The sequence below is a fragment of the Salvelinus fontinalis genome, chromosome 5 (assembly GCF_029448725.1).
Source record: "Salvelinus fontinalis isolate EN_2023a chromosome 5, ASM2944872v1, whole genome shotgun sequence".
Classification (NCBI taxonomy): domain Eukaryota; kingdom Metazoa; phylum Chordata; class Actinopteri; order Salmoniformes; family Salmonidae; genus Salvelinus; species Salvelinus fontinalis.
In genome coordinates this window covers 55,859,204-55,870,034 of record NC_074669.1, presented here as the reverse complement: position 1 = coordinate 55,870,034, position 10,831 = coordinate 55,859,204, and positions in this window count along the sequence as shown.

Here is a 10,831-nt window from a genome sequence, read left to right as displayed (position 1 = left end):
TACACAGCTGTGTTTCCTAATCCTCGCTTCGCGTGATGGCCGTTGAAGTCGAACAAGGACATCAGGCCATTGGTAAAGAGCCTGAAAGTCAAGCATACATAGGAAGTACTTTGTGAATTGAACACTTTCAAACTGCTGAGGAGAAAGGGCTCTTGGATTTACTGTCTTTGTTGCAGACAGTTTGTATCAGTAATGAGACCTTTAAAATTACTTCCTTATTGGATCCATTCTAGAGATATGACATACCTGTCCATGACCTTGTTGGCACAGGCCTTTGTGTCCTTAACACCAATTCTGCTTAACCTGCAATCTGTGTCAAGAGACTTTGTTTGAAACCCTGGAAGTTCTGCAGTAACCACTGTCTCAGTATGACTACTTTAAAAACATTTCTACAGGCATCGCTTATAAGACTGAAATTAACTCATTGTATAGCTTTCGGTCGGTAGTGTGAAAAATGCTGACTCAATCTACAGTGTAAATGAAATGTCAAAATACATTTCTATTTCACTATCAGATTCTGTGCATCTACACTTTGGAGCTGCTTCTCTAGTTGCTCAACGTCTTCCTCCGTCTCCATCCTCTTGACATGGAACTCAGAGTCTTCCTCCGTCTCCATCCTCTTGACATGGAACTCAAAGTCTTCCTCCGTCTCCATCCTCTTGACATGAAACTCAGAGTCTTCCTCCGTCTCCATCCTCTTGACATGGAACTCAGAGTCTTCCTCCGTCACCATCCTCTTGACATGGAACTCAAAGAGTCTTCCTCCGTCTCCATCCTCTTGACATGGAACTCAAAGAGTCTTCCTCCGTATCCATCCTCTTGACATGGAACTCAGAGTCTTCCTCCGTCTCCATCCTCTTGACATGGAACTCAGAGTCTTCCTCCATCTCCATCCTCTTGACATGGAACTCAAAGAGTCATGGGGCTCTGCTCTCCCAACACGTTTCACCTCCTCCAATGTCTCCACCAATTTAGTTAAGACACACTTCTGAAATTCTGAAAGGAGAACATTTTGTTGACACTGTGGAAATATGGGGTTGTCACACGCAAGAGGATCCTGACAGACAAGATTGTGATTGCATTTTTTTTATTTATTTTTTTTATCTGCAATAATAGATATAGTTCAACGTTTCAATAATATTCTACATTCTAATGGATTCAGTGTTTAACTTTAACACAAGTTTCAATTTTGTAGTAAATGTTGAGTCGTTCCGCAAAATAGGTTCCTTTTGAATTAGTGCATAATTTATACATTAAATATCAGAGAGAATCAAAAGACACACATTTCGTGGAACAATCCTCTTACTGTCATTATTCATGGGGAAACAGCTCTGGTCTAGCGGAGGGAATGGGAAGGTGAGAGCTGTGATGCTCTTGGCTCTGTTGGGAGGGAATGGGAGGGTGAGAGCTGCCATGCTCTGGTCTAGTGGAGGGAATTGGAGGGTGAGAGCTGCGATTCTCTTGGCTCCTTTAGGAGGGAATGGGAGGGTGAGAGCTGTGATGCTCTTGGCTCTGTTGGGAGGGAATGGGAGGGTGAGAGCTGCGATTCTCTTGGCTCCTTTAGGAGGGAATGGGAGGGTGAGAGCTGCGATTCTCTTGGCTCTGTTGGGAGGGAATGGGAAGGTGAGAGCTGTGATGCTCTTGGCTCTGTTGGGACCGGCAAGTAGAAGCCCTGGAATGAATCTGCATAATTCAAAGCCAACTCCGTGTCAACCCAGAGACAAACAGCTAAAAAATATATTTTTGTAAATCTATAAACTACAAAACATATTTTAAGGATAATTTTAATCTTCAGTTATCAAGTATAATTTCTGCTCATCGTAAGGAAACTAGCGCTGATGAGTGAACACATCCCCGTCGTGTGCATGTTGTCTGTGTGTGCTCTTTAGTTACTACAGTTGAAGTCGGAAGTTTACATACACCTTCGCCAAATACATTTAAACTCAGTTTTTCACAATTCCTGACATTTAATCCTAGTAAATATTCCCTGTCTTAGGTCAGTTAGAATCACCACTTTATTTTAAGAATGTGAAATGTCAGAATAATAGTAGAGAGAATTATTTATTTCAGCTTTTATTTGTTTCATCACATTCCCAGTGGGTCAGAAGTTTACATACACTCAATTAGTATTTGGTAGCATTGCCTTTAAATTGTTTAACTTGGGTCAACCGTTTTGGGTAGCCTTCCACAACCTTCCCACAATAAGTTGGGTGAATTTTGGCCAATTCCTCCTGACAGAGCTGGTGTAACTGAGTCAGGTTTGTAGGCCTCCATGCTCGCAAACGTTTTTTTCAGTTCTGCCCACAAATTTTCTATAGGATTGAGGTCAGGGCTTTGTGATGGCCATTCCAATACCTTGACTTTGTTGTCCTTAATGCCATTTTGACACAACTTTGGAAGTATGCTTGAGGTCATTGTCCATTTGGAAGACCCATTTGCGACCAAGCTTTAACTTCCTGACTGATGTCTTGAGATGTTGTTTCAATATATCCACATAATTTTCCCTTCCTCATGACGACATCCATTTTGTGAAGTGCACCAATCCCTCCTGCAGCAAAGCACCCCCACAACATTATGCTGCCACCCCTGTGCTTCACGGTTGGGATGGTGTTCTTCGGCTTGCAAGCGTCCCCCTTTTTCCTCCAAACATAATGATGGTCATTATGGCCAAACAGTTCCATTTTTGTTTCATCAGACCAGAGGACATTTCTCCAAAAAGTACGATCTTTGTCCCCATGTGCAGTTGCAAACTGTAGTCTGGCTTTTTTAATCGAGGTTTTGGAGCAGTGGCTTCTTCCTTGCTGAACGGCCTTTCAGGTTATGTCGATATAGGTCTCGTTTTACTGTGGATATAGATATTTTTGTACCTGTTTCCTCCAGCAACTTCACAAGGTCCTGTGCTGTTGTTCTGGGATTGATTTGCACTTTTCGCACCAAAGTACGTTCATCTCTAGGAGACAGAACGCATCTCCTTCCTGAGCTGTATGACGGCTGCGTGGGCCCATGGTGTTAATACTTGCGTACTATTGTTTGTACAGATGAACGTGGTACCTTCAGGCGTTTGGAAATTGCTCCCAAGGATGAACCACACCTGTGGAGGTTTACAATTTTTGGCTGATTTCTTTTGATTTTCCCATGATGTCAAGCAAAGAGGCACTGGGTTTGAAGGTAGGCCTTGAAATACATCCACAGGTACACCTCCAATTGACTCAAATTATGTCAATTAGCCTATCAGAAGCTTCTAAAGCCATGCCAGAATTTTCTGGAATTTTCCAAGCGGTTTAAAGGCACAGTCAACTTAGTGTATGTAAACTTCTGACCCACTGGAATTGTGATACAGTGAATTATAAGGGGAATAATCTGTCTGTAAACAATTGTTGGAAAAATAACTTCTGTCATGCACAAAGTAGATGTCCTAACCGACTTACCAAAACTAAAGTTAAGAAATTTGTAGAGTGATTGAAAAACTAGTTTTAATGACTAAAACCTATAAACACAAGCATTACACGACACCCACAATAACATCTGCTAAATATGTGTATGTGACCAATAGAATGTGATTTGATTTACATGGCCCCTGGGTGTGAGAATGCATCAGTGAAAAATATATTGAGAAAGGTTGGTAAACCAATACATAGTCAGGGTTGGGGTTAATTTAATTTACATTCCAGTTATTCAGGAAGTAGACTGAAATTCCAATTCTAATTCTCCTCAATGCTTTTCAATGAGGAACATTTGGAATTCGGTTTACTTTCTGACTTGACTGGAATTAAAATGGAAGTGACCCCCACCATGTACATAATTACTATGAAAATATAGACCTTGATGATATTTTTAATAAAAGTGAAATATTGTGTTTATTATCCTGTAGTGTTTTAATCTATGAGTGTCTGTGTGTCTCTCTCTTTTTCTCTCTCTGTCTTTCTGTCCGTGTGTGTGTGTGTGTGTGTGTGTGTGTGTGTGTGTGTGTGTGTGTGTGTGTGTGTAACTCTGTCCAGAGACCACTGCCAAGCCAGGAATAATTATACAGGGACCTGTTGGTCTTCATGGAGATACAGCACCTTGACTTTTAACACATTTTGATATGTTACAGCCTTATTCTTAAATCGTTTTTTACCCTCATCAATCTACAAACAATAACCCATAATGACATCACTGTCACGTTCCTGACCGGTTTTCTGTTATTTTGTATGTGTTTGACGGTCAGGGCGTGAGTTTGGGTGGGTAGTCTATGTTATGTGTTTCTATGTTTGTATAAGGGTGACCTGATATGGCTCTCAATTAGAGGCAGGTGGTTTTCATTTCCTCTGATTGAGAGCCATATTAAGGTAGGTGTTTTCACACTGTTTGTTTGTGGGTGGTTGTCTCCTGTGTCAGTGTTTGTCGCGCCACACGGGACTGTCTCGGTTTATGTAGTCTGTTCCTGTTCGTGAGTTCTTCGTGTATTTATGTAAGTTCCATGTCCAGGTCTGTCTACTCCGTTTTGTTAATTATTGAAGTGTATTTCGTTTCGTGTTTTTTCGTCTTGTTCATTAAAATCATGTCATTTCACAACGCTGCGTTTTGGTCGAATCCCTGCTCCTCCTCTTCGGATGAAGAGGAGGAGGAAAATCGTTACAATCACAATACCCCATAATGACAAAGCAAAAATGTGTTTTTAGAAATTTTAGCAAATTTATTTAAAAAGAACTACCTGGAAATATCACATTTGCATAAGTATTCAGACCCTTTACTCAGTACTTTGTTGAAGCACCTTTGGCAGTGATTACAGCCTCGAGTCTTCTTGGGTATGACGCTACAAGCTTGGCACAGCTGCATTTAGGGAGTTTTTCCCCATTCTTCTCTGCAGATCCTCTCAAGCTCTGACAGGTTGGACGGGGACTGTTGCTACACAGCTATTTTCAGATCTCTCCAGAGATGTTCGATCGAGTTCAAGTTCTGACTAGTCGGGTAACTGCGACTGTGTCTGGGGAACTGGCTCTGAGAATGGTTGTGTTGATATTCAGCCCCTCTCATGAACCTTCTGTACAGACTGTAACGTAACAAAATGTCAAGGTGTCTGAATGCTTTCCGAATGCACTGTATATACACCACAGCATATCTTTACTGTAATATATTCTAAATATATATCACAGCATATCATGACTGTAATATATTATACATATACACCACAGCATATTTTTACTGTAATATATTCTACATATACACCACAGCATATCTTTACTGTAATATATTCTACATATATACCACAGCATATCTTTACTGTAATATATTCTACATATATACCACAGCATATCTTTACTGTAATAAATCTAGTGTAGTCAGTCTGTTAAGGTGAGGTGCTGGAAATGTAGTGTAGTCAGTCTGTTTAAGGTGAGGTGTGTGTGTGTGTGTGTGTGTGTGTGTGTGTGTGTGTGTGTGTGTGTGTGTGTGAGAGAGACAGATCCTATGTCAATAAGCTATAAGGTCCTATGTTACTACAGTGTATAGAGTAGGTACCCTCAAATGACACCCTATTCCCTATATAGTGCACTACTTTAGACCAGAGCCACATAGGGAACTATACAGTATATCCCTGATACCTCTCGCCCCCCTCCCCCCTCTTTCCACCTCTCCCTCTCTCCTCCCTCCACCCCCGCTTTCTCCACCCTCCACCTCCCCCCTCTTTCCCTCCTCCCCCACTTTCTCCTCCCTCCACCTCCCCCCTCCCTCTCTCCTCCCCCACTTTCTCCTCCCTCCACCTCCCCCCTCCCTCTCTCCTCCCCCACTTTCTCCTCCCTCCACCTCCCTCTCTCCTCCCCTCTCCACCTCTTTCCTCCCTCCACCTCATGTCCCAACACAGGTAGTCCATGTTTAAGGACCAAGAGGAAGAAATGGACCTTACCGGTAGAAGACTAAAACAGCAGAGGTTTGTTACGTTCTTTTATAATTTCATGTAGAAAAGTGTTGTGGAGAAGTTAGGGTTTCATAGGGAGACAGATGATTTAAGGGAAAGACACCTGAAGAATTATAAAGTTAATAAAATACCTATAAATAAGTCACATCTTATTTACATTTGGTGTTGATTCATATTAATTAGCCTAATCAATATGATCCAATGTGATGTTACAGACTACAGGGATATGAGGTAGAGTATTATTGGTAAAGGCGACTGACAGCACATTATCGTGATTATTACCCGCATGACGAAACTGCGTTAGAAGACATGCATCGGAATTAAGTAAATCTGTCACTAAAGAAAACACTCTGTTTCGTCAAGTCAGTCAAGTAAAAGTGACGTGCAACAATGGGCATAGAAACTATTTGAATGTAGGGCTAAATCAACGTTGAAAATGCTTTCTGGCGACACGGATCAGGAAGGTGGTGATCCGTTTTGCTCACTGCTGTGCGCTCGATATAACGCACCGTTGCGTAATGTTACCCTCTGGTTAATTCGCTGTCAGCACACATTTCTTCTTAATACAAGCCCCGGTGCAACGGGCGAGATAAACTGATCGCACCTCATGTGAACTCAAGCAGCGCGTGGTTGTATTCACTACGGGCACTATTCCAATTTATGAAATTACGCCCTTCTTATGCACGCCTTTCCTACGCACTTGTCATCAGTTTATATTCAGACTTACCTTGTTAAATTGCATAACGGCAGCTGCAGGCGTGGTTCCCTCGCGTGCGCTGAATAAATGTAATTTAATCACTGAAAACACCCACTTGCTGGCCAACAGATTTTCTGGTGGAGTTTTCATTCAACAGCGTTTTCACACTAAATACACTGCTCAAACAAATAAAGGGAACACTTAAACAACACAATGTAACTCCAAGTCAATCACACTTCTGTGAAATCAAACTGTCCACTTAAGAAGCAACACTGATTGACAATACATTTCACATGCTGTTGTGCAAATGGAATAGACAACAGGTGGAAATTATAGACAATTAGCAAGACACCCCCAATAAAGGAGTGGTTCTGCAGGTGGTGACCACAGACCACTTCTCAGTTCCTATGCTTCCTGGCTGCTGTTTTGGTCACTTTTGAATGCTGGCGGTGCTTTCACTCTAGTGGTAGCATGAGACGGAGTCTACAACCCACACAAGTAGCTCAGGTAGTGCAGCTCATCCAGGATGGCACATCAATGCGAGCTGTGGCAAGAAGGTTTGCTGTGTCTGTCAGCGTAATGTCCAGAGCATGGAGGCGCTACCAGGAGACAGGCCAGTACATCAGGAGACGTGGAGGAGGCCGTAGGAGGGCAACAACCCAGCAGCAGGACCACTACCTCCGCCTTTGTGCAAGGAGGAGCAGGAGGAGCACTGCCAGAGCCCTGCAAAATGACCTCCAGCAGGCCACAAATGTGCATGTGTCTGCTCAAACGGTCAGAAACAGACTCCATGAGGGTGGTATGAGGGCCCGACGTCCACAGGTGGGGGTTGTGCTTACAGCCCAACACCGTGCAGGACGTTTGGCATTTGCCAGAGAACACCAAGATTGGCAAATTTGCCACTGGCGCCCTGTGCTCTTCACAGATGAAAGCAGGTTCACACTGAACACATGAGCACATGTGACAGACGTGACGGAGTCTGGAGACGCCGTGGAGAACGTTCTGCTGCCTGCAACATCCTCCAGCATGACCGGTTTGGCGGTGGGTCAGTCATGGTGTGGGGTGGCATTTCTTTGGGGGCCGCACAGCCCTCCATGTGCTCGCCAGAGGTAGCCTGACTTCCATTAGGTACCGAGATGAGATCCTCAGACCCCTTGTGAGACCATATGCTGGTGCGGTTGGCCCTGGGTTCCTCCTAATGCAAGACAATGCTAGACCTCATGTGGCTGGAGTGTGTCAGCAGTTCCTGCAAGAGGAAGGCATTGATGCTATGGACTGGCCCGTTCCCCAGACCTGAATCCAATTGAGCACATCTGGGACATCATGTCTCGCTCCATCCACCAACGCCACGTTGCACCACAGACTGTCCAGGAGTTGGCGGATGCTTTAGTCCAGGTCTGGGAGGAGATCCCTCAGGAGACCATCCGCCACCTCATCAGGAGCATGCCCAGGCGTTGTAGGGAGGTCATACAGGCACGTGGAGGCCACACACACTACTGAACCTCATTTTGACTTGTTTTAAGGACATTACATCAATGTTGGATCAGCCTGTAGTGTGGTTTTCCACTTTAATTTTGAGTGTGACTCCAAATCCAGACCTCCATGGGTTGATAAATTTGATTTCCATTGATAATTTTTGTGTGATTTTGTTGTCAGCACATTCAACTATGTAAAGAAAAAAGTATTTAATAAGAATATTTCATTCATTCAGATCTAGGATGTGTTATTTTAGTGGTCCCTTTATTTTTTTGAGCAGTGTATATTGATAAATAATAAATACAGCGGGTTTATTCATCCTGAAAGTTGTCATGTTCAAGCCATGAAACATTGGAAGGTGTAAAAAAGTGTACAATAGGGGTTGAATAGGGAGAGTCCTATACATCTACCCTAATTCTCACTAATCATGGAACTGTATGACAACCAGTCGTCGTGAACCGTGCACCAGGCTACAGGTTTAACCTGCTCCGTGGGGTCTGAGTTCCATAACGATTCAAACAGGCCCACATTCTAACACTAACGACCCTCAGGAACATCTTACACTGACGTGACAGAGGACAGAACGGTGAACAGAATTGAATGATGCAACAATGTAAGCTACAATTTGAGGAGAACGATCACTCAAGTGACAGTTATAAATGTATGTGGTTATTACTGACCGTGGTTCTCGATATTGGCTGATATTTAACATGATACAAATTGTAAAATAAAACGGAGAACGGGCGGACCTAGCCTATAATTAAAACATTCTGAAGCACATACATCAATTTGGCAGGTTCGGGCCAACAGAAGCCTAAAGTTTACGTGTCCAATTTGCATTCACGCCAATTATGAGGGCACACCAGTAGCGGTGCGTGGGTAAAATCACTGTTAATTCACGTCTTTCAATCGTGAGATGGGCTATAGGCCTAAAGGCCGAGACAATGAGAAGACACATTGGCAGAATAAATTCAACCACACCTTTGTTTTATCACAAAACCGGAAAGCATGGCCATTCATGGTCAACGTTAGCTAGTTATCATTATTAGCCTTCTACATCTAGCTACGTATTGAACTTCTATCCTCTCAGGCCAGGGGCACAACAATGTATGAATTAATGGTTGGATCAGAATCGCCGTTATAATCATTAGCCAGTATGGAGAATTGAGTAAAACCACAAGTCCACATCCCCATCTCCATCTGTGGCTAATTTAGGAAAGGGACCATTTTAACTAGCTAGTCACCAGAAGACAACAACACAACGAGATGCAACAATTCAAGTTGTTTCTGTCAATGACGTATGAATGGGATCTGATAGGAGTGAAGCCAAATCCAAACTGGCTTCCCGTGACCCATTTTTTTGGTGCGCCAGGACCATTCACAGAGGGGAGCTGTTTCACTGTCCAGACAGCATCAGATACATGGTCTACACGTAGAGAGACAGAGAGGAGCTGTTTCACTGTCCAGACAGCATCAAATACACTAGCTGTTGTTATGGAGTCAGGGGATCAACCAGGTAGACTAGCTGTTGTTATGGAGTCAGGGGATCCAACCAGGTAGACTAGCTGTTGTTATGGAGTCAGGGGATCCAACCAGGTAGACTAGCTGTTGTTATGGAGTCAGGGGATCAACCAGGTAGACTAGCTGTTGTTATGGAGTCAGGGGATCCAACCAGGTAGACTAGCTGTTGTTATGGAGTCAGGGGATCCAACCAGGTAGACTAGCTGTTGTTATGGAGTCAGGGGATCCAACCAGGTAGACTAGCTGTTGTTATGGAGTCAGGGCATCCAACCAGGTAGACTAGTTGTTGTTATGGAGTCAGGGGATCCAACCAGGTGGACTAGCTGTTGTTATGGAGTCAGGGGATCCAACCAGGTAGACTAGCTGTTGTTATGGAGTCAGGGGATCCAACCAGGTAGACTAGCTGTTGTTATGGAGTCAGGGGATCCAACCAGGTAGACTAGCTGTTGTTATGGAGTCAGGGGATCCAACCAGGTAGACTAGATGTTGTTATGGAGTCAGGGGATCCAACCAGGTAGACTAGCTGTTGTTATGGAGTCAGGGGATCCAACCAGGTAGACTAGATGTTGTTATGGAGTCAGGGGATCCAACCAGGTAGACAAGCTGTTGTTATGGAGTCAGGGGATCCAACCAGGTAGACTAGCTGTTGTTATGGAGTCAGGGGATCCAACCAGGTAGACTAGCTGTTGTTATGGAGTCAGGGGATCCAACCAGGTAGACTAGCTGTTGTTATGGAGTCAGGGGATCCAACCAGGTGGACTAGCTGTTGTTATGGAATCAGGGGATCCAACCAGGTAGACTAGCTGTTGTTATGGAGTCAGGAGATCCAACCAGGTAGACTAGCTGTTGTTATGGAGTCAGGGGATCCAACCAGGTAGACTAGCTGTTGTTATGGAGTCAGGGGATCCAACCAGGTAGACTAGCTGTTGTTATGGAATCAGGGGATCCAACCAGGTGGACTAGCTGTTGTTATGGAGTCAGGGGATCCAACCAGGTAGACTAGCTGTTGTTATGGAGTCAGGGGATCCAACCAGGTAGACTAGCTGTTGTTATGGAGTCAGGGGATCCAACCAGGTAGACTAGCTGTTGTTATGGAGTCGGGGGATCCAACCAGGTAGACTAGCTGTTGTTATGGAGTCAGGGGATCCAACCAGGTAGACTAGCTGTTGTTATGGAGTCAGGGGATCCAACCAGGTAGACTAGCTGTTGTTATGGAGTCAGGGGATCCAACCAGGTAGACT